The sequence below is a fragment of the Pleurodeles waltl genome, chromosome 9 (genome assembly GCF_031143425.1).
Source record: "Pleurodeles waltl isolate 20211129_DDA chromosome 9, aPleWal1.hap1.20221129, whole genome shotgun sequence".
In the NCBI taxonomy this organism is placed as follows: domain Eukaryota; kingdom Metazoa; phylum Chordata; class Amphibia; order Caudata; family Salamandridae; genus Pleurodeles; species Pleurodeles waltl.
The window spans coordinates 303,048,512-303,073,655 of record NC_090448.1 but is presented as its reverse complement, the minus strand read 5'-3'; the positions used below and the strand labels follow the sequence as shown (position 1 = coordinate 303,073,655).

General features: G+C 43.5%; 1 protein-coding gene across 4 annotated transcripts in view; it reads left to right on the top strand.

Moving 5' to 3' along the window:
- Positions 1-25,144, top strand: part of DAG1 (dystroglycan 1) — a 136,925-nt gene that overhangs the window by 14,866 nt on the left and 96,915 nt on the right. Inside the window, exon 2 of one of the 4 annotated variants that reach the window (XM_069206776.1) lies at positions 613-691. The exons of the other annotated variants lie outside the window; for them this stretch is intronic. The gene's annotated coding sequence lies outside the window, so the exon portion shown is untranslated. The remainder of the gene's footprint in view (positions 1-612; positions 692-25,144) is intronic. 4 annotated transcript variants of the gene reach the window in all.

Here is a 25,144-nt window from a genome sequence, read left to right as displayed (position 1 = left end):
TTTGTAGAAAAAAGGTCACTTAAGGGGGCAGAGTGAGTAGGCCCATAACCTGCATGCCCACGTTGGAGGGATCACAACAGTTAACAAAAAACAAACGCTGCGGTACTACAGCAGGACACAGCGCAGCCCCTGTGTAGTACCACAGTACTTGGGTACCTCAGGAGTACCGACATACGAAAGGTAAAAATAAAACAAAAAAAAAAAAAAAGGTGCGTGCATCAGTGCAGGCAAGCATACTTTTAAATTCTGTCATGTCAAACAACAGGTTTTTTGTTGTTGTGTGTTTTTTTTTTTTTTTTTTAAAACCAAGAAAGGTGGTCCAAAAAATCTTTTTTTTTTGTTTTGTTTTTTTTGGAAAGGGCAGGAGTTTTAAACCTCAATCCTCCAGCAGAACCGAGAAAGGGAAATAAAGCCCTAATGATAGTTACATACTTTTGTCATTGGCTCTGAGGTTCCAGACCAGGTGTCTACAACCAGTCAATGGATTGTCACAGCCCCCTTGTGAGTAGCTGAAAAGCCTGGAGTTCATTTTTAAATAGGCAGGGGTCACATTTGTCCATCTAAAGTTAAGGGAAGGCTTTGTTTATTTTACATTATCATCATCTCTTGCAGATCGCAAAGCCTGATAAGGAGCAGTGCTGGAGTAAGATTTATGACCCAGGGCATAAAGGTGAACAACTGAAACATTAAGGTATTTAACTCTTAAAAGTCCTTGTCAACTTGGAGATGAGAACAAAATTATGTTTCTCAATGCTTTTAAATCTGAGAAAACTAAAATGAAAAGTTATCTTATAATTAAGTTACCTTTTCATTTTAATTTTTTTTCTTCTAACTGTTGCGTTTACAAACCACAGGCCTCTTGCTCCCAGTGCTCAGTAGAACATTGTGCTATATTTAGAACTGAAAAACTGTAATTTTTAAACGGGAGAAATTTAAAGTGCAGAAAAAAGTTCCACATTATGAACATTTTTACACTTTCAATTCCTCCCATTTAAAACAAAATGGTTATAGGTTTGTGTTATACATGTAACAGTGCCACATATGGCGTAAGGTATGTCCTGTGTCACAAGTACATATGACAGACTTTCAGTTAACTATGCACATATGCCATTCATATGCACACATGTTCATAAATCCCCAAAGACCATGCTGTCACTGACACACATAGCAGCGCTGACATAGCGCCTGTAGTCAAAGTATTTTGTTCAAACCATGGTATATGGCACAATCGGCATTAGGCTTAAAGTCGACAAAGCTGGGCATGTGGTGGTTGTCTGGTAATAATGCTTTCGTTGTTTAGCCTTCAGTAGCTCACAATGATTTTCAGTGATAAGAAGTAGCTCTCGCTATAGAAAAGGTTGTAGACGAGTCAATGAAACACAAAAAATAAAAACTGCCTTCTGATTGACCACTCAAGCAACACTACACAAAAAGCCCTCCGCCTTTAGAAAATGCCTCAAATTATATATTTCTATCAGTTGAACCTGTTTTGCACCTCTGCACATGCACCTGGCCTCATTTGTGCGTCCGCTGTGTATCAGGTTGTCTGGATGTTGTAGATATTTATGCGATTGCAGATAGTATTGTGGTCCAGTATCAAATGATTCAAAGCCACTGTACTAAGTAAATACACACTTATACATTTAATACTACAGTACAACGGTGTGTGTGTGTAGTTTATTACCACAGTGCAGCAAAATTCACAGAATAAAAACCATGAAATGCCACAGATTACATTTAACAATCATGTTACACAAAGAACTAAAGGTGTTAATTGTCACAAGATTTCTTTAGTGTTGTTTTATTTTATTTATTTATTATTATTTTTTTTTTTAAACCATAATGCGCAAATGTAACCCTCTGCTTCCTGGTTTTGATTAGCTGCACTTGTTTTAACAACTGAAATTAAAGTACCATGGCATAAACCATTCATGCAGTTGCACAGAGTATAATGTGCTATTTCTTTACATTGTTGATGGAGTGGAGGGGTACCGTGACTCCTAGACGCTTTCAGCTGGCTCTCTCCATCCATTGGTCTGTTTTTGTGTCCATTACATATTTCTTTTGGCAACTACAGAATGAGGCAATGAGTCACTCCGCTCCAACCATTGGCTAACTTCATTTTTAGTTAAGACTCTTCCTCTTTCATAAGGAGCACATCATACCTAAAGCAGTTTCCTTCAGTACCGAGAAATACTATGTCAATGGGCGTGTTTTGGAGACCAAAACTGTTTTTAATTTTAGCCATTTCTAAAAATCGAAGACTCAGCAGTTCCCTTCTGACTAAAGTTTTACGGGGTCGCATTAAAACAAAAAATCTAGAAAATCCCAGAAGGCTAGCAGACAACGTCTGGCCTATTGGCTTCGCCGGTGCTTTTTTAAGTCATGCAGATCATATGTTGGTTATATTCGTTTACTAGTAATTTGATTTGGGCAAGCACAAAACTCTCAAATTTGCTTGGAATCAGTTTTAAGCCTACACTAAAAGCAAATATATGGTTTCCACATTCAGTAATTCTGTCTGTTCATTGCAGATTATTCTTTGAAGGTACTTATGAAGCTATTTAAATCGGTGTGAGTATTTAAAATGCTGTACCAAGATTTAAAACTGTTTAGTTGTGACAGTAAACTTTCTGTTCTTCTAAATTATAGTGTAATAACTGCTTGTTTCAGGTGTAAGTGGCTTGCGACCTGGGTTTGTCAAGTTCAATTAAATTTTTATGGCCCATATTGAAATAATGTAAACGAGTAGATGTATGTACTCCAGCAGATCTTGAATTCTTAATTCGATTAAGCCTTGGCAACAAAGCTAAAAGTATCTCTTGTATACAAATACAGATATGTAGGTGCTGTTAAAAATGATAGCTGCGAGGAAGGAGAGCCATTTTTCTTCTTGAACATGGACGGTTATTGCCCTGTTGGTAGTAAATCTCTGTTACCTATCTCCAGTTTTTGGGCTCGGTGAAATTAATGGCGTATCAATCGAGCTGTAGATACATGGTCTTCACCATTTTCAAATAAAGAGTATTAGAAAATGTTGGCTAAAGCTTATAAGTGCTATTGAAAGTGGTGTGCATAACCATTCTATGTGAGTCCAGTTGTAAAGTCAACTGATCATGTCCAACTTTCCCCCTTCACATTTTGCTATTTCTGGAGAGTGAATTACTCCTATCTTTTTAAAGCTTAGTTACTCCCAAAAAATAGAGAGGGGTACCTAACAAAAGGCAGTTGTTCTATGCTGAAAAATAGCTGCCCTTATTTTATTTTACCAAAATACGGGTTAGATTCTGATTATTTTACAGGCATTGCAAACTCCGTTTTTGGATTATTTATGTTCCAGTAGTGTTAAGCTACAAAAGTGACCGTGTGTAACACTCATCAAATTTTGATATCAGACAATTGTATAAGTATGTGGAAATGTGTTTAATTTGAGTGTGCGGGACTGTATCAGAAGTTTTGTTTTGGCCCATACAGGGCTAGACAACCACCTCCAGTCCGTCCCGAGCATACACTACACTGCTTGACTATAGAAAGTACATTTCACGTTCCCCTCTTGCTCAAACCTGTCTTTAACAACATTTTTGTTAAGTAAGCAGATGCGTAGTGTTTTCCTTTTAACTTAACTAACTTTAGATTTTAGTTACTTTTTGTGACCTATTCGTTCTGTCAAATGTTGTGATGTCATTGCTTTAGAGGGTGGCATGCTTTTAAAAAATAAAGTAGATCTTGGTCATCTGTGGTGCATATAAAGCTACATGCATAATTGGAACGACGACGGGAATGAACCCCAGATTTGGGGCATGCCTGAAATCTTTTGCCCACTATTAGGCTCTCACTGTCGGTTCATAGAAAAATCGGCGTGAGTTAACTTGCTGTATTCGGCCTCCAGAAATCTTTTTTGTGGGCTTTGTGAGTGCATAAACGGCAGTCATATCATTGAGATATATATTAGTAGAGGAATTGACACTGTTAAATTCGCCTGGTGCCAACTGCAGTTTGATAAACCCCCTTTTACATTGGAGGTGGTGCCCCAGTCTTCTTCGCCCTAAGATTTGGTAGGGATATTTCACACGGAAACTCATTCATCTTAAATATGAGCTACTGATAACATTGGGTTTTCTGTGAAATCATTTAATCAACCACAAAGATTAAATGTAGAAGTATTATTTACTCTTGAATATATACTTTTATCAGTACGAAATGTAAATAAAGTAATCCTTTTATTGCTTGAAATAATAAAGCATCTAAATTTAAATTTCTTAACTCCGAAGATATGCCTGTCTTGAGTGTAAGGAACCAACCAACTCAGTTGCTGCTTTTATTTATCTGCTTGACCATAAATGTATGTAAATAGCAAGATGGGACACAAATATATGGAATGCGGTGTTGATATTGTTTAAATATTGTATTCCAAACATTGATTTTGAGTACACTTATTTTGAAACACAGTGCATATTAATACTGTATTATTAACGAGACAGATCTCATGATGATTCAAGCATGAGAATTTATGTAGAGGGAACAGTTGGTCCACTTTTACAGAGTGAATAGTTAATTTGCCCTCTTACCAAATGTAACAGTGCCACCGTGTGGGCAGTGCTGATAATCTCTGCCAAAGCCCACCTGAAGAAAGGTGAAAACTTCATTAGTTTACCCCATGCCGCTGACAGTGGCTTTTCTGATTCGCCTGCAACCTACTTTCACTTTTTAGCAGATTAGGATGTGCTCTGCCATCTTGTTTTCGGGACGTGGTGACTCTTGCTGTTCTTTTGGGATTTTTGAACAGTTGTTCCTTTCTTAAATAAGTGACTCTAAATGTTTTTATTTTTCCCTCTTCTCCAACTTGCATTCGTACTGGTCTTGTAAGTTAAGATAGCTTCCGCAGGCACCTGGATGCTTGAGGTGAGGTACTTGACAATAGAAAAATCTGTTTAGAAGGGGTGTTACGCTAATATTGAAGGTAATAATGTTCTTTGCAGTTAAAATCAAACGACAGAAGAAGCAAGCGTACTTTGTTTGCTTACAGCCCACCCGTTGCTTACCACTGACTGGCCTTATTGTTATTCTCATTTGCCTGCTTGTTATTCTGTGGCTTGCCTTACTTTTATTGTGTTTGTCCACTGGAGCATAGCCTCTTTACTATCCTTTTGGTTGGCTGGTTGTATACTTCAGTTGTGCACTTTTAGTATTTTCCCCTTTGGTTTAGAACTCCGATAGAGTGCACGTGTTTTCTACCTCTCTCCCATGTGTGTTTCCCCCTGCCATATACTTACCTTGAGGTCTCTGTTGTGCTCTCCTTCGTCTGTTGGTTTCTCTATTGCTTGCATCTCCTGCCGAATTATTCCACCCTGCACTCCGTGGTGCTGACTCCCTCACGTGTTGCTTTTGTCTCCCTCGTGCTGCTTTTCCCCTCCTCCCCTGGCTTTACATTTTTGCGCTAACAGATTTTCATTTTTTAAATTTCCAGATCCATTTTGTATTAGTAAATTAAAAAAAAAAAAAATGCTGCCTGCGTTATTTGATAAGTGCGCACACATGGTTATTGGCACACACGTCATCACAAATGCAAACCCCTACAAAATGATGATGCCACCAGCTGCATCATTGCACTTTTTTCTTTTTTTGCCCAGTGCTGTAGCACATTAGCCAAAATGCTTTTTGCCTATGCTGCACTTGAATGATAAACCGCATTAGCAAAGCCAATAGGGAAACAATAAAATCAGACCTACTGGTATTGCCAGTGCTGATTGTTTCCTTAAACGTCAAACTAATGCAAAGGGTCATTCTGCATCTTAACCTAATGGGAAACTTTATTCCCAGGTTCAACACTTAGTCATGGTTTTTCATTGAGTGGTTTCTCTTCTGAGAGTTCTGCATTGAATATTGTTTTGGAATGTGAGCTTTTAGCACATCTCTTACGTTTTCTGCCCTTTTCTGGTGAAATGTTCCTGGCCTGTAGCAAAAATGTCAACTCTTCAGTGGCTGAGAATAGCGAACCTGTAGATGGCAGTTGTTGTGTTTTTTTTTTTTTTTTTTTTTTTTTTTTTTTAAATATATATATTTTTTTTACATCAACCACGAAAAATTATTTGCAAGATGAGATTGTGCAAAGTGTGCCAATGACATGCAAAAAGATTAGTGGCGGGGCGCCACTATATTCCTGTGTGGGCACAATGTTTCCTTCACTTGAATATGTGTTTTGGGAGAGCTCTAGGACTGACTATCCACCTTTCCCGTGTTTGCAGTAGCTAAATTGGAATGAAGGATTAATGCTAAACATTGGATTTGTTCATATATGCCACATTAAGCTCCATCATCTCTTAAGTGTAGCATTCAGACACTAGGTCCCAAAGCTGCTACTCTATATCAGTATAACGTGCTGCAAAAGGTAGTGCAGGTAGCGTTGTTCCTGGAAAGATGACCTCTCCACTTCAGGAGTGATCTGGGGGGGCCCACTATGTTTTCTGGTCATCTGCAACTAACTACTTTAATATTTTGTTGATGTGGTAGTAAAATAACTTCATTTCAAGGGCATTTAACCTATCGTGGAATGTTGTTAATTTCCAGTGACCCTACATGACCAGAACTACGTTCACGGTCTCCAAACTACTGAGTGGCAAATATTGAATTGTTTCTTGGTTCTGCTGCCTAAAAATTGGGTTTTCTTCATGTGTTAAAGCCAGCGGCTGGCTGGAGTAGTACTTTTGTTGGGGTGTCTGTGGGCTGTTTTTTGCTAATTTTACAAAAAGGCCCAGCCCGAGAGAACTTCCACAGGGAGACAAAAGTTTTTTTTTTTTGTATGAAGAACCCTCACCCAACAGGGTTATCCCTTGGTGGCATGCTTCATCATTGGGTTTCCTGCCGTTCTGCTACAGAACGAGGTGTGCTGCCACTGACGAAATACACGGGAGCACTAATGGTTTCAACAATGTAAATTCTAAAAGGGTATTGGAGTGGTGGGGTCTTGGTGAGTTAAAAATACCGCCCTCTGGATGATATTACTAATTTAATATGTCTCACAGGGGTGGTATGGTTAAAAGGGGGTGTTTGATAGGGGGGTATATTATGTACCTTACCTCCTAAATGGTCTACATGTTTCGGAGTCTAACTCTAGACTGCTCATCCGGACCAGGGTGAACTCCCTAGTATCACTCCTTGTACACCTATCACTAGTGAAAGAACTATTACTACATGCTCTGTGGTGTAGTCAATATATACAACTAAATTGAATTAAGTAATACCCATAGGTATTGTCGTTCTGCTGGGTAAACCTGTGGAACAAAGAAAGAATAAAGGAGTAAAAGTTGCTAAATGCATCTCTCGGGTGTGGTGCTATTGCCACCACCACCCTGCCTAATGGCACTTATAATCCACATAGAAAGACAAATACAAGACATACTACATATCGAAAACCCTACAACACACTTCAAGGTGTGAGGCACCTCTAAGAAAACACACGTGGTGCATACGTGACCTACTTTTAGTGTCTACGCTATTCACTTATTAGATCCTCCGGGAGGGGTGTGTGCTTGTAGTTGCACACTGAAAAATATATACAGCAAAATCAGACTCACCGAGCATGTCGCCACCACTGCAGGTGGTCAAAGGCACTGTGTGCACTTACTTCCCCAAAGCAACACTCCCGTGTGTCCAGCCTTCTCTTGTGGCAGGAGGATTATTGAAGGTTGACATAATGACCAAGAATTGCCAGTGCAGCTTGTCCAAGACACACACACAACTATAATGCTGGTTAGAAGAGTGTTAAAGAATAGAAACATGTTCCCATAGGTAGAACAAGAAATTAACTGGTTCGCAATTCGTGGGGGGGGGGTGGTGGGGGGGGGGGGGGTTAGGAAGGGTTGTGTGAGACAGTGTAAAAGCAAGGGCGCAGGTAGGGCTTGGAAAGGGACATCAGGTAGATTACGAGCCCCCATTGCACCCATAGGCTGAATAACATGGACATTTTTCGGTTAAACAGTTGAGGGGCTTTGAGTATGGGGTGTGTGAAACATGGGTGCCCCAGTCTTTTAAAATGGTGTATGAGAGGTTGCCGAACATGGTATAAGAGTTCCATGGCTAAAATGTACCATAAAACTATCAGTGGGGCTGTTGGTTTATTTCAGCGTAAGGCAGTTCATTGTTTGACAGTTCCCAGCGTCTGACTGATTAGACGCCATTCAGCATGTCATAGCTTTCGATGTAGGGGGCGGATGCCAAACATCACAGTGAAATAGGATTCTGGGAGTGGGAAACCTAAGGTCCCTTTAATGTGACTGAGAAATTCTTTCCAGAATGTTGTAATAACTGAATGACCACCATATACAGAAATCTCCCTGAGCCGAGGAGCAAAATCAGCAACGTGATGAAGATGTGAGAAAGATAACGAATTTTAGTTGGTGTTACGTACCATCTGTGCATTTCTTTATTTGCCATCTCGCGTTGGGGTATGCTATTATTAAACTTGGGGTTAACTCACAACAGTTGTTTCCATTGTTTCTGGGAAATGTCATCAGTCATGTCTGCGTGCCATTGCTTTTGATAAGGGAGTTGGTGTGGATGGGTAAAATGTTGGAGTACTTGGTACATATGAGTGATAAGCCCCCAGGTCCCATCAAACAACCAAACCAAAGTCTCAAAGGGAGTAAATTGGTGGATCGCGCCCTGAACATTGGTGGGATGGAGGTCTCGATGATGCAGCTGACAGTATTGTAATCAGGTGGACTCCAGGATGCAGAAGTCCTTTTGACATTGGTCAAAAGTTTTGATAATCACCTTCGAGACGGTCTCTAAGAGTGCTTCAATCTCCCCTCCTCCTCAAATTACCAATGTGCACAGGAGTATGGTTGTAAGGCTGGCATAAAATTGGAGCTCCATGCCAGGGGGTATTGGGTGAAGAAAATTTGTAAGGCCTCACCTTAAAGCCATCTTGTCCCACAACTTCAAGACAGCTTTTATTGGAACCACTATATATATGCACTTGGTGGTTTCGCGTGTTTGAGAAGCCACACCAGATCCCAGAGGGCCAACAGGCCATTGCCTGGTCCTTATGTAACCAGTGTTTGTCGCTTTCCTAGACAACGCACTCTAAGATCTGGTGTAGATGGGCTGCCCAGTAGTATTCGAGGGGGTTAGGGCACGCCAGCCCTGACCTGTCTCAGGGGAAGCACAAGCACTGTGTTGAAAAAGTGAGGGCGTTTTTACACCTCAGATGAATGAGCACATCTTGTTGCAGATGCGTTGTCTTCTTGTGGGACTGAGGTAGGGGTTTTGCCAAGGGGAAGCTTCTTCAGGGCACTCTGAAGCTCTGTAGCATGATGAGGTGGCCTTGAGCAGTTCCGAGTGGAGTGGGTCAAGCGGGTTCTACAGACAATCCTCCAGGTGAGCTTCAGTGGCCTCCCGAGGAGACTCTTCTCCTTTTATAGAGGGTGCAGTAAAAATCCCGGGATGGTTGTTGTTTAGCCCTCTTTAAGGTAGCCCAGGTACCAGTCCTAGCCTGGATTTTAGAGACATGAGTGCGGGCTCGTTGTTACTGGAGTCTTCGTGCCAAGAAAGCTCCCACTTTGTTTCCGCCTTCATAGTACTTTTGTTTTAGAGCAAGCAAGGACCGATCCGCCCTTTTAGTGTGGTGCCCCTGCAGCTGACCCCGTAATAAGGCTAAGGGCTGTTTGTTGCACTGGGTGGGGTAGATGTCATCTACCAGGCCAGTATCGACCAATCTTGCCTGTCGTACCCAGTGATAGATATAGAAGTAATAGTGTCCCTGATGGTGGCTGTAAGCCCATCCCATAATATGTGGTGCAAGATATTAGGTTGTTTATTGCAGGCTAAATAGTTTGTCGACTTCCTGATCTCCTTGACATCATCTGGATCGCAAAGTCACTTCAAGGGAAGGCGCCACTGCAGACAAGCCTGGACTGTCACCTCTACTGTAAACCAGGTCAATTCTAAGTGTGCATGGTCAAAGAGAGATATATCAGAAATGTGTGCGGTGTCAAGGTCCCACAGTAAAGAGTGAGTGAGGAAAAGATGATCTGTTTGGCAGTAGGACTGGTGGACATGTGAAGAAAAGGAAAAGTCCCGGGTGCCTGGATGGTTATAGCGCCAGGCATCCACTAAGCCTAGGTCAGTGAAGTTGTGTTTAAGGGCTGCGGACAAAGCACAAGCTCCCTGAAGGAATTAGTACTACAGTCAAGTTTAGGGTCCCAGACTACGTTGAAGTCCCCTATGTTGCGTGTCAATTGCTCCCTTAAGAGATTCCTGAGAAAGGTATCCTGTGCTTGGTTAGGGACATATATTTAAAAGAGTAAAGGGTTATGGGCCATGTTGCACTGTTAGTTAAAAAAAAAAAAAAACGGCCACTCTCCCCGTGGACATAGGACTTCAGAGCAAAAGGAGGCTTTGCATATAATTGCAACCCAAGCTGTCTTGGTAGTGGCATATGCTCAGTAGGGGATTGGGTATTTAGGATGCGACATGTGGGAGACATCTTGTCGTAAAAGGGAAGTTTCTGATAATAAAAATGATGGTGGCGTCTTGCAGGAGAAGGTAATGATATAACGTCCTCCTCTTATTTGGTGCATCGAGGCCCCGCACATGAAGTGTGAGCAGTTTAAATCATGGAGGGGTAGCCATGATTAAGGGCTGTGGGGGTGCAGCAGCGATATGCGTAAAAGAGTGTGGAGATGGGGTAATGTTTCATGATTAGTTTTGCAATAGCCAATACCCCAGAATGTCTGTGCTCTTGGCCAACTGCACACTGGAAGGCTGTGTTAAAGGCATGTGGGCATTGTCCAAATGTTCATAAGATGTCACTTCCTTCCAGAACATATCTTAGTTTTGATTGACAGCCACAGAATTGGGAGGGAATATAAACAATTACTAGGCAATTCCTTCCATCCAGTCTTTCTTGATGCCCCCACCACCTCTTCTCGTAGCAATCTGCTATTTCTGGTTATGAGTTCTTTGCTGTCTCAGTTCTGTGCTGGTTAGTTTCCAGATGTTGTTACCCATTTCTCTTTGAAGTCTTGCATCTTGTTGATTATCTGCACATACTAGTGCTACAGCATGTGTGGCTCTGTCAGAAGAGTTTAGCTTCTCTGCTATCCCTCCTTGTGGCTTGCTAAAGAGTTTCTAGAGCTCTCACCCATTAGGTGAACTTTAGGCTTGACAGATCTGAGACCTGCTGCAGAGAGATAGCATTGCATTAAGCAAGGAAAGAGCTGGCAGTTTTCTTATATTACACTTAATACAAGCAACAAAAGATTGTCAAAGCCATGCTTGTCTTTTAAAGATGTATGTAGATGGAGTCAGGACTCAACTTGATGTGTGGAGGGCTCTGCCCGACATCTCGGGGGTGATTATGTGACTCTCCAAAGAATTGGGTGTTTGCACAAATCACAAGACCTTTTAGTGTGGTTTCCCCTTAGCTTTGTACCAAGAACAGAGACTGGGCAAACTAGACCTTAATTGTTTACTCTGCAATAGGGACGAAACCATTGAACCATACCCCTCCAGAGGAGGGTCTAAAGCTGTGCTTCCCTGTTGGACTAAGGATTGTTAACACCCCAAAACTACCACATTCTATTTAGACAACTTTTAATCTAATGAAAAAGCATTCTCTTTGGTGAAATGTTTTGTACCTACTGAATTGAGATTAATTACCAGAATAGGAAGAAACAGTAAGCTTCTCTTGCTCTGTTTCCCTTCCCCAGCTCTGTTTTCTGAAGTATGCAAGGGTCTGAGCCCTAATTAGACTTGATCAGTGGTATTCTTATATCCTTCCTGCCCTCCTTATCAGGTGGTTAAGATTGGTCATTGCTGGCAGGCAGGACAGGTCATCTTCTGAAAAGAGCAGTTACTTCACTTTTTTGTTCTATTATATTGAACCTTGTCATAGTTTGTGAGCCCTAACCACTACCATTCCACTCTTGCTTGTCCTACTAATGCAGCTCAACCCCAGGCTTCACTTCAACTCTCTGTTTGGGTAGTACAGTTTATTCATTCTGTTTCGCTTTCTTTGAGTGGCTGAGATTTTACCCTTATTTCATTCTTTGTTTGCTATAAACAAATGAAACCAGGATATTTTCTTATCTGTAAAATTTGCCAGCAATTATGGCTCAGCTTAATACTTTAATATCTTTTATTTATGAGTAAAAGAGCTCACGTGATGCTGGGGCACAGGCCTATTGGCTTAGCTGGTGCTTATTAGCCCCACCCCTCCAATTGTGTGTTTTTTTTTTTTTTTTTTTTTTTTTTTTTTAAACTGGTAAACCGGAACAATGAAAATGGGTAATGTTTTAAGCTTTTGCTTTTCATCAATGTTCTATGTATGGTAGCTTAACCTCCCCCTTTTTTCTCTTTCTGATCAAAGCAAATGATTGAAATTCAGTAAAATGAGTGAATATCAAATATGGCTTGAAAGATCTATGTTTTTGAGGAAAAAAAGATTGGATCAAAAATAGGGTTAAGTGTATCAATGTATATCATTTGACAGCCACGAGCTATAGTTTGATCAGTTTTGGTGAATGGTCCAATACAACCTGAATCTGATTGCTAGACATGGTACTGTTTCTTATGTTTCACAGAGTGTTTTTTTCATACACTCCTGATGATTGGAATCTTGTAGAAGTTGATAATAAATCTGAATATTGTGACTTGCTATAGGATAGAATTAAGTGATTAAAATGTACTCAGATAAACCTTATGATGATCTTTATTACTGAGATAGATAGCCCTGCCTTGGTCCAAGGTAATGTAGGAAGAAGATAAGGCAAAAAGGTCTGTATTGACACTCATTACAAAGAGCTCAGATCAAGCCTTAGAGAGATAATGAGGGATTCATCTTCAGATAGTGTAGATTTTTAGGTTGAGCATTCAAGAGCTTTTCAGCCTGTTGTAAGTATTATGTGGGCTTTTAAACACTCCCATCTCACACCCATCACTTTCACTTGTTTGTGTGCTTGCCTTTCAAAAATCCCTTGATGTCATTGGTAAATGCTTTACGTTTGTCCCACCTTGGGGCAGTTTTGTTGCTGCCTTGCAGACTGACCCTGTTACATGGATTATTGCACAATTGCCGATATACTTCAATGTGGGTGAATTGTATTTTTTTTTTTTGTCTCTCCTTCGTGCTCCATGGTGGCCATGGTGCTCACAGCACAGAACTCCGCCGGCGCTATTAAAGCGCTGGTCACATTGTTCACACTGTTACCTAAACAGGGTAATTTCTTTTGGCACTCCCCTTCACGCTCCACAGCTTTCACAAAAACACCTGTAATTGATAAATGCTTTACGTAAAAAAAATTTTAAAAAAGAAATCCTCAAAGCGGCTCTCCCAACACAGCGGGAGAGCCGATGCAGCAATATTCACTGCACTCGGGAAACTTGCGACATAATGCTTTGCAGGCCATTGCTTTTAGAAAACAGTTTTGCTCATAACTCAGCCTCTGGTGGTCCTGCCACCAAAACGTTCACAAACGTGTGCTCTTTCTGTCTGTCATCTCTGGGTCCCCACACTAGGTTAGTGGGGACCCCCAAAGAATAACCTCTCCCACCATTCATTTTCTTTTTAAGTTCTTTCATGTTGGGAACTTTTGTTTTGCCGCTGGCAGTAATTTTGTTTTAAGGTTCTTGTTTGGTATATTATTGCAGTAGGCCTTAACCTTCAAAATGTATAATGCACTATGCTCTCTAGGGGCTAACTCTCTGGTTGCACTGCATTACGTTCTGCAATTCTCTTCATGTGGTTATGCCCTCTAGAGGCTAACTTTATGGTTACATGACCAATTTTCTTGCAAGTGCTAATTTTATTGTGGTGTCCTCTAGGGTAGAGGTCTTCAAACTTTGTGATGCCGGGACCCCCTCTCAAAGATTTGTAGGTGTAAGGACCCACTCCTGACAATTTCTAGAACCTGGTACTCCTCATCATTGTCAGTAATAAATGTCCCCATTTCCCACAGCAAATCATTTTTTCGGTGAGGAAATAATATTAATAATAAACGGTGTTTAGCAAACCAAAGGTCAGTGGGTGTGTGGCCAAAGGTGTAGCTAAAAACCAAGGTCCTCAATTTATAAGGATTTGGTGTAGGACAGTGCCTCTTGCTACACTGCCCTACACCAATCCAAAGTTCAGGAATGGACCGTACTTATGAAATACTGTCCATTTCTGTCACCCCCCACCCCCTGCGCTGGCGCACAAATTGCTGCCTAGTACCAATGTAGCCAGAATTGTTTTTTTACAGGAGGGGCACCTTCGTGCAGAAAAACAATGCAGAGAGGCATTGTACCTCTTTCTAAATGTGCGGCAGATAGCAACACACGTGGAAAGAAGAAAAACAAGGAGCAATGAAAACATTTCTCCTCATTATGCCTGCTCTGGGACGGCGTGAGGTTTTGGCACTGGTCCACTTTACATGGTTTTTGTAAATCTGGGGCAGTGTCAAAATCCATGGGTGTTGCTTGGAAACACCCCCCCACAACGCCCATGGAACCTCTCCTTGATGCAAAGTAAGGCAATGCAGTGGCTTGCACTGCCTTGCCTTACTCCATATCTATGAGGCCATTCAAAGCCATGTAGGGTGCCTTTGCCTCACTTCATACGTATGATTGAGAGGCTTGTGCCGCTGGAACGCCAAAAACAAAAAGTGATGCTCCAGTCTTTTACCATCAGGTAGCTGCATATAAAATACCAACCAGCTTAAATGAAAAATAAATAAATAAAAGAAAGTTGTTACTCATTGGGAAATGCACCGTAGTGCATTAGGAAACCTCTATTAGTTAATGCACCACAGAGGTCTTTGTGTAACTGGAGAGCGACAGAATTAACTCTTGGTTGGTACGGTGGAGAATAGTGACATGTATTTTTAGTGCCACGAGGTCACAGCCTGTGACAGAAAGCACTGTGAAAATGTAAGGCATTCTTTTATACTTGCGTTACATGCAGCATAAATTAGGCCTCTACAAAAGGGTTTAAGATAAAACTGTGCTTCCAAATGTAGATTTAAGTAATACCAAAGCATATGCAGTAGCTTTTTTGAATAGCTGTCCATTCAACACCTCCAGGTGAAGTAAGCGCTGTGTAACTACAATTAAAAGCACACGCACTTTACATTTGCACATCAGCTCGTAGAGCACATTTGCATTTCATTCAGGAAGCAGGCGTCCTGGTGTGAAAGCTTCCTTAGCTGTCTGTGGCTTTCACAGGACAGGAGACTCAATAAATCAAAGTTCACCTGAGGCATTTTAACAATCAGCTGAGGGAATGCGTGGCCCCCTTTCCAGGACTCCACGGCCCCCCTGGTAGTCACGATCCCTGGATTGAAGACCTCTGATCTCGGAGCTGTTCTGAGCATTACAATCAACATACTACAATATTCACAGGCTCAAAAACTCACCCCATAATTCTTTGCAGGGCATTGCTTTTACAAATTTTTTTGCTCATAACTCAACCTATGGTAGTCCTAGGACAACCACCACCAAAACGTTCACGATACCATGCTCTTTCAGTCTACATCATCTGTAGGTCCGCACGCTAGGTTAGTGGGGACCCCAAAATAATAACCCATCCCACCATTCAGTGTCTTTTTAAGCACTCATGTTTGTAACTTTTGTCTTACAGCGGGAGTAGTCTGTATTTTAAAGGTCTTGTTTGTAATTTCATTTCTGTAGATGGGATATAGAAAGAGATAGAGATATAGATATATAGATCTATACATTTATAGATCTATATATATATATTTTTTTAACAGCTAGATGTTTTCCTTGGGGGCCATGGTGGCCCCCAGGGAAACCATACAGCTGTTAAAAAAATGATTGCCCCCACAGGGGGTCGCCCTGCTCACGCCTCCCCCCCCCCCCCCCCCACCCCCCTCTTGTAAGCTGTTTGTTCCCTTCGGTGCCAAGGCTTTCCCTTTAAGTGCTAAGCCTTTCCGGATATTTGCGTCAATTGACGCATCAGCCTTCATAACACTTTTTCCACAAAACGTATCTGGCCAAATTTGAAATAGTGGCCATTTGTACAACTCTGAATTTGGTTGCTCATACGACTCATATGATTCTGACAGCACTTTGTAAAATGAGTATCTTGCACACTGGCTTACATTGGGAAGCCAAAAATGGAGATAAAATAATTTGATAATAACAACTGTTCTACTATTCTGTATTGACCATAACAAACATAAAAATATGACTTGAAAGTTTAACCTTTTGGCAATGTGGGGTAGCTCTGTTTTTTGGCTCTAGGCTCAGCATCCACCCAAGAAAATCCATTAAACCCCAGCATTTTTGAAAAATTGAAAGCCAAGTGAGTCCAGGGTTGTGTGACTTGCATGGATCCCTGTTAATGTTCCTAACCAGAATGCTTTGCAGACTTCAAATATTGGCTAATTCATGCATTTTTCTCAAATTTCTGAAGGAACCTTCTTAAAATCTAATGGGTTGCATAAAATTCCTACCTTCTATCCTTACCTCTTTGTTGTATAAATTGGTCCCATATTTGTTTGGCTGGGCCTACCACCCACACCACGCCCTAAAACACAACATGGAGACGGAAAGTTTTCACCATCAAAATTGACCCATTTTGGAGGTGTGGCTTACTGTACTATTTGGACTTGGGTCCTGCTGACACCCAGCGAAACCTACTAAACCCACACATTGCTGAAAACTAGACAGCCAGCGGATACCAGGGTTGTGTGACTTATGTGGATCCCGCTACATTTTCCTTTCCCGAATACCCTAGAAATGTCAAACTTTGTCTAAAACCATGTGCTTTCCTCAAAATCTGTGAAGGAAATTCACAGAAGCAGTGGGGTTCCAAATAGTTCCAACCACCCATCAGTGTACACTACATCTGAATAAAAACAGTGCCTCAATTGTAGGGCTGGACCTATCACCAGTAACACCATTTTTATCAGGAGAAGAGTGGCAGTGGTGGTTGTAGAAATGCTGTGGATTCCAGTACATTTCTGAACTCACAGAAGTGTGAGGGGAAAAATGTGTGATTTTAGCCAAAGTTTGACCTTCGCCTGGCATTTTGGTAAAAAAAATGTAGTGGGTTCCATGCAAGTCTCTTGACCCTGGATATACCTGGTTTTCAAGATGTCAAGTGCCCACTGTTTATATACCAAATTGCTTCACACAAAAAAGGTGTGTGAAACTTAACAAAAGTACTGTAAAAAGACAAAAAAAATGAATATAAACAGTTTAAAGCCCAAAATTACACTTGGAAAATTGGCTTCACTTACTATGACAGGTTAGAACTGCAGTAGTTTGAATGCACTTTAGAGTGATCACAACCCCTTTGTCAAAAATGGATGGGAAACAGCAAAACCATTCTCAAAATTCGAGACGCAAGTATGAGCTGGCAGACAAAGATAACAAAGTGGTTATTTTTTGGGCAGTTGAATAGGTATTTTTTGTCTCTTGTTTTTATTCTAATCTTTTTTTTTTTTAGTGCATGTTATTGTCATCCAAGCCTTTGGAACTGTTCTGTGAGTCAGCAAAGCACCCAGATGTCAATGTCTCAGACAACTGTATACATTTTCACCTGAATTTTAGTGTTTTATCCTTTTGTGGCAGAAGAGGGGTTGGTTTCCGTGGGGGAGCAGATTTCTCTTTAGCCTTCACTTTTTGCATGTTTCTGTGAGATCCGTCACATGGGGCAAAACACTTCCTTTGCCTGACCAGTTTCTCTTGAGATTAGAACAGGCGAGGGCCCACTACCTGGGTTGCCATAACTATGACTCAGTGTAAGTCGCGGGAGCAGAATTTGAGCACACAACTGTCCTTAAAACGTACACTGGAGTTTGTGCCTCTTTGCTCTTGTGGCCCACAAAGTCAGGCTCTGTCTTCCAATGGCGCTTGTTTACTTTTGCTTTTTCTCTCTCTGACTTCAAAGGGAAAGGATGCATGTGACAATTTGTCTGGGCACTGGGGGTAGGACAAACATTTTTCTCCAGCACACGACAACATTCATATGAACGAAGTATTTCAGAATAGATCTAGGAGCACAAGTGAAGTACATTTTTTGTTATTTCTGAAGTGTGTTGGATCAAATACTTAAATATGATCAAAACTAACCATTAAACTAGGTGATGCAACGTCTACACATTTTCGTTTGTGCACTTTATAGTTTTATTAGTACAAATGTATGTCTGTATGTGAAAATGAAATGGTCATTTCAATTGAAAATGTGTTGTCTGTAATGAGTGTGCTACCACACCATGACCATTCCACTCCACACCATTGCGCTCCACTCTGCACTGCTCCACTCTACACCACTTCAAGCTACGGCTCTTTACTCTACCCTGTACCACTCTACTTTATGCCAATGCACTCTTCTCCTCTCTACTCCATTGCACTCTTCGCTACTGCAGTCTACACCACTACAGTGTAGGCCATATCAATCTACCCAGCGAAACTCCATTCCAAGTCACTGTACTCTACACCACTGCACTCTATGCCAATGCACTTTACTGGGTAACAATCCACTATGACCCTGCAGTGTACACCAGTCCGCTGTATGCAACACTTATCTGCTCTGTGGCACTGCACTCTGCTCCACTCTACTCTGCGCAACTGCACTCTACCCTGCACCACTGCACTCTGTCACTTCAGTGTACTCTGAAACGCTGTGCTCCAGGCCTTAAAAAATCTAAAAATGTTGCTAGACCTGCAGGTCAAGTAACTTGAATAATCTTCTCAACCTAACTTTAGTGTACTTGACCCGTAAACTGATCTCAAATTGCATGACCCCAGGCAAATATTTTATTTTAGAGTCACATTTTTCCTCATTCTCACATGAGTGCATCTTCAAGTATGTGAGTTTGCCATTTCTGCTGTACCAAAAAAACATGTTTTTTAAAATTAAATAGACTAAGGGCCTGATTCTAACTTTGGAGGACGGTGTTAAACCGTCCCAAAAGTGGCGGATATACCACCTACCGTATTACGAGTTCCATAGGATATAATGGACTCGTAATACGGTAGGTGGTATATCCGCCACTTTTGGGACGGTTTAACACCGTCCTCCAAAGTTAGAATCAGGCCCTAAATGTTTGCTCCTTGCATAATAAGAATATAGCCCACATATAGGGTACACATGATCTTTGTCTTGCCTTTTAGTTTATGTACAGACCGTAAATTTCCGAGATATGTCCAAAAATCTTCCCACTAACTTGCAGCTTCACTGATAAAACTATATATAGTGTATTAACAATCTGTGAAAATTGGGTTTCCGAAAACATATTTCACTTACAAATTACCAAGTAAAGTGTTCTAATTTGTTTTCTTCCTATTAAAGTAGTTTTTTCATCACATAGAAGTACACAAACTGGGCTTTCACAACTACTGAAATATATTTTGGAATGTTTGTACAGTTGACATAGGTTTTTCCTAACACATTTTAAATAGCTGACACCCTAAAGCCTTTCATTTACATTGAACAGCAGGTCAGACAATTCACCTTACAAATTCCTAGAACTCGGCAGTCAGAAGGAAAATAATTGTAAGAAAACAAACTGACTTTTGACTTCTGTCTCTGAACATAGCAGATGTGACAAGAACAATCTTTAAAGGTGTCTTTAATGCCCCTTCACTTTCTGACTCAACAGAACACCTGTTCTTTGTCAACTTGTCAGAGAGGGGAGTAGGGGTGATTTTTCGAGGCCTGGGAAAGTAGGAAAGCTAACAAACAAGCAAAAACAGTACATAATAGTAAGCATGTCATCAATACACTAGAGCTGTTTGCTTAGTACTCTGCTTTCGAGTTGTTGTTTTTTTAACTTCAAGAAGACTGGCCATTGTTGTATAGCATGACCATTGTAGGTTTGTTAGTTGAACCATATGTGCGAATAGCTACCTAATAAAAATGTATGATGGTCAGTATATTTAAAGTGTGATACTCAAAACGGGAGAGTTAAGCTTCCAAATAGTAACCCACATTTTCAAAGCATCCTAAGTTCGCAGGACCTATACATCTGGCTTGTATACACTAAGACCAAGAGAACCGATTACTTCTGATGGATACAACTACCTGTGGATTCCTCACCTCATGAATACTCCCATGGCGCCAGCATTCGACGGAAATCTTCTTACTAGTCTCTGCACGTCGACGAGGACGTCACTGTCTCGCACGCGACGCCGTCTGACGTCATACAGGCAATAAGAGGTCCTCGACGACGTGCAGACGTCAGTTCCCTTTTTTCCGTGCATTCGAAACGGTTATCTTCGAGGGAGCAACTGTTACTCTTGCGGTTACAGTGTATATCTTGCTGCGTACTCTTTCTCTGTGGAAATAATGTCGCAGAGAAAGTCTGGATTTAAGCCTTGTCGTGAGTGTGGAGGCAAGATGTCGGTGACGGATCCTCATTCCGATTGCCTTTGGTGTTTGAGCTCCGACCACGACGTCTCGACTTGTGATTCATGTCAGCACATGAATCCGAAGGCCCTTAAAGAACGCGAGGCGAAGCTGTTTATGGCCAAGTCAAAGGAGAAGCATCACAAGAAAAAGTCTTCTCCAAGACATCGGCGTCATCGAGACTCCCGGCGCCGTAGAGAATCTCGGTGTCATTCAAGGGAGGCTCGTTCCAGGTCTCCGGATCGGCGCCGAAGGACATGGGAGGTCAGCCCCACGGTGACGCCGCATCCTTCGACGCCGTTGCCCTCTCCGGCGTCTCCAACTTCGCCTGGACAGGCGTCGGTGATTGAGGTATTGGAGCCTCAAGTGTTTTCTCCGGCGCAGACGCCGAGGCCGGCGTCGGGGTCGCCTCCGAGTCAGGCACCCCAGTATCCGGCTTTTCCCACCCCTGGAGCCGATAGTTCCGCATTCTTGAATGCGATGTATGCCATCTTCCAACAGATGGCTCCAGGGGGTGCTCCGGCTGGGCCTTTGGCCTTTTCTTTGGGTGATCCTGCGCCTCTTCGGCCGGCACCCTTTATGCCCTTTCTCCCGTTTGGGAACGTGGGCTCGGCGCCAGTGTCGGCGCCGGTGGCCGCTCCGGTGGCTTCGGAGGGATTGGCCCCAGGGATTTCCATCCCGTCGACGTCGAGATTTCGGCCTGTGACTCCGGTGGGTCCATCCGTTTCAACTGCTCTTCAGTCGGCGCCGAAGTTACCTGTGGCGCGGGATGCGGCGTCGGTGGCTTCGGAAGATCGGCGCCGATCTCCGACTTCGGCCGAGGTATTGTCGACTCCGCGGATTGAGCAACGACTGCATTCAAGGAGGCGTGCTCTCCGGGTACTAGAAGAGCAGGAGTACCAACGAGCCCTAGAGGAAGGAGAGCTAGAGGACTCGGGTGATGGGCTGCGTGGACTGGAGTCGGCCAGTGGGCTGGACACTTCCCCTGAGTGGGACCTTTCGTCCCCGGGGGAATATACCGAGGAAGCTGCTTCCTTTCATACAGTGGTACGGAAGGCAGCTAGTTTTTTGGACCTGCCTTTGCCGGTGGTGGAGGCGAAACAAAACCTTTTGACAGAGGTGTTGCATCCGGCCTCAGCCGCGGCGGAGCCTCTATTACCTTTTAATGACGCTCTGCTGGATCCGGTTTTAGAGGTGTGGAAGAAGCCGGCATCTTCCCCAGCAGTTCACAGAGCCGTGGCCAGGAGGTATCGGACGGCTCCAACTGATCCTGGTTTCCTATCTAGGCACCCTACGCCGGAGAGCTTGGTTGTGCAGGCCTCCTGTTCGTCCAAGTCAGCGCCTGGTTCTTTTCCGACGGTGCCTGGGGACAGAGATTCAAAAAAGCTGGAGGCGCAGTCGAAGAAGATTTTTTCGTCCTGCAGTCTGGCATTAAAAGCCACCAATGCAACCTGTATCCTGGGGAGGTATATTCATGCTCTGATGGATGACATCTCCTCTTCGTTTACAGAGCTTCCTCAGGGTCTTTTGGATCTTGTCTCTGATGCCCAGGCTGCTGCGACCCAAATTATCCAGACGGGACTGGATACCACCGACTCGGTAGCCAGAGCAATGGGCACAACTGTGGTGGAAAGGAGACAGGCCTGGCTCCGTAACTCGGGCTTTTCGGCAGATGTACAGTCCACATTGTTGGATCTCCCGTTTGATGGGGACAAACTGTTTGGGGCTAAGGCTGATTCGGCCTTGGAACGGTTTAAGGAGAGCAGGGCCACGGCTAAGTCGTTGGGACTCCAAGCTCCTTCTTCCACGGCCTCTTCCAGATTCTTCAGGAGGTTTCGTGGATTTGGGCGTGGCTCTTCCTCCTCTTCCTTTCGGGGAAGATATCAGCAACCTGCCTCTTCCCATCCCTATAGATCTTTTAGGGGGAGGGGTAGGGTCCGCACCAGGGGAGCTTCTCAGCAGCACTCTGCCTCTTCCTCTGGCGGGGTGCAGCAGGGAAAGCAGCCTTAGGCTTCCACCATTTCCCACTCACTCCTCTCCTGTAGGGGGAAGATTACAGCATTTTCTCACCAAATGGGAGACTGTTACGTCGGACACTTGGGTTCTCAGTGTTGTGGGAAAAGGCTACACCCTTCCCTTTCGGGAGTTTCCGCCCCTCATCCCGCCCCGCCCTTCGTATTGTTCACATGAACACCTCCTGTTGCTAGAACAGGAGGTAGAAGTCCTCCTTTTAAAGGGCGCGGTGGAGTTGGTCCCGGAGCAGGAAAGGGGTCAAGGAGTTTACTCAAGGTATTTCCTGATTCCCAAGAAGGATGGTCGTTTGAGACCAATTCTGGACCTGAGGATCTTGAATTGGTTCCTCAAGCAGGAAAAGTTCAAGATGCTGACCCTAGCACAGGTGCTTTTGGCGTTGAACATGGAAGACTGGATGGTGTCTGTCGACTTGCAGGATGCTTACTTTCATATCCCGATACTCAAGTCACACAGGAAGTATCTCCGGTTTGTGGTGGGATCGCAACACTACCAGTTTGCGGTCCTTCCGTTTGGTCTTACTTCAGCACCTCGAGTCTTCACGAAGGTGATGTCGGTGGTTGCGGCAGAGCTCAGAAGGAAGGGGATAGCAGTATTCCCTTACTTGGACGATTGGTTGATCAAAGCCAAGTCCCCGGAGCTTGTGTTGCGTCATCTGCAGTCAACAACCCAGTTGTTGTTCGACCTGGGCTTTTCGGTGAACGAGCCCAAATCTCACCTAGAGCCCTCTCAGCGCCTCCTGTTCATAGGGGCAGTACTGGATACAACATTGGGTCGGGCCTTTCCTCCGCCTCAGCGGATTCAAGATATTCAGGATTTGGTTCCAATGTTTCGAAATGGAGCGGTAGTTCCAGTCCTCAAGGTCCTTCGTCTGCTCGGTCTTTTTGCCTCCTGCATTCTGTTGGTCACGCATGCTCTCTGGCACATGAGGGCTCTTCAGTGGTGCCTCCGAAGGCAGTGGTCTCAACACAGAGGGGATCTAGAGGGTACTGTCAAGATCTCCAGAGATGCTGCTGTGGATTTGAAGTGGTGGATTGCAAGCAACAATCTTTCACAAGGAAAGCCGTTCCAGCAGTCGCCACCAGTGGCCACAGTCATAACGGATGCTTCCACTCTAGGGTGGGGAGCTCATCTGGGGGATCTGGAGATCAAAGGTCTTTGGTCTCCAGAGGAACAGATTTTTCACATCAATCTGTTAGAGTTACGGGCTGTACGTCTGGCTCTCAAGGCCTTCCTCCCTTCCCTTCGTGGTCAGTCGGTGCAGGTCCTAACGGACAATACTACCACGATGTGGTACATAAACAAGCAGGGAGGAGTGGGGTCGTACCTTCTCTGCAGAGAAGCTCTTCGACTATGGTCCTGGGCAAAGGACCATCGGATTTGCTTGATAGCAAACCATCTGGCCGGAGTTTTGAACGTGCGTGCGGACAGTCTCAGTCGCCACTTCTCGGCAGACCACGAGTGGCGTCTCCATCCAGATCAAGTCCGTTTAATCTTCCAGAAGTGGGGGTTTCCTCGGGTAGATCTGTTCGCCACTCGAGAGAACGCGCATTGTCCGTTGTTCTGCAGCCTTCAGTATCCGATGCAGGAAGCGTTGGGGGACGCGTTTCAAATGACCTGGTGCGGCCAGTTGCTTTACGCGTTTCCTCCCATACCCTTGATTCCTCGAGTATTGAGGAAGATTCGCCAAGACCGGGCTCTAGTAATCTTAATAGCTCTGGATTGGCCAAGGAGGGTGTGGTACTCCGACCTTCTCCAACTCTCAACGTGCCCGCCGCTCCGTCTCCCTTTCAGGGCAGACCTCCTCTCACAGTCGCAGGGGCAGGTTCTACACCCCAACCTCCAGAGTCTGCACCTACATGCCTGGAGATTAAACGGGGCAACCTGAGTTCCTTCTCTCTCCCGCCTGAGGTAGTGGATGTTATATTAGCGGCCAGGCGACACTCCACTAAATCTATCTACGCTAATAGGTGGTCTAAATTTGTTGCGTGGTGTGGAGAGAGGCAGATTGATCCTTTACATGCTCATCTATCGGACGTTTTGTCTTTTGCTCTATCTCTGGCGCAGAAAGGTTGTGCAGTGGCTACCATTAAAGGTTATTTATCGGCCTTGTCAGCCTTCATATGTCTTCCAGACCAACCATCTTTATTTAAATCCCCTATTGTTATCAGATTCTTGAAAGGTCTTCTAAATCGATATCCTCCAAAGCCATTCGTTATGCCGCAATGGGATTTGTCCTTAGTCCTGACTTTCCTTATGGGGTCCCCTTTTGAACCTATGCATTCTTGCCCCTTGAGGTATTTGGTTTTAAAAACAGTCTTCCTGATAGCTATAACATCAGCAAGGAGAGTGAGTGAGTTGCAGGCCTTATCAGTAAAACCCCCTTATACAACTTTTTATGGGGATAAGGTGGTGTTGAGGACCAAGGCTGCTTTCCTCCCGAAGGTTGTTTCACCCTTCCATTTGTCTCAGGCAATTACTTTGTCCACGTTCTATCCTCCGCCTCATCCTTCCAAAGAGGAAGAAAGACTGCACCGTCTGGACCCAAAGAGAGCGTTGAGCTTCTTTATCGATAGAACAAAGGATTTCAGGCTGGAGGATCAGCTGTTTATTGGATACGTGGGCAAGAGGAGAGGAAAGGCAGTCCACAAGAGAACACTATCCAGGTGGGTTGTTCTTTGCATTAAAATATGTTACTCTTTGGCAAAGAAGGATCCTCCTGAGGGCATTAGAGCTCATTCCACCAGAGCTAAGTCGGCC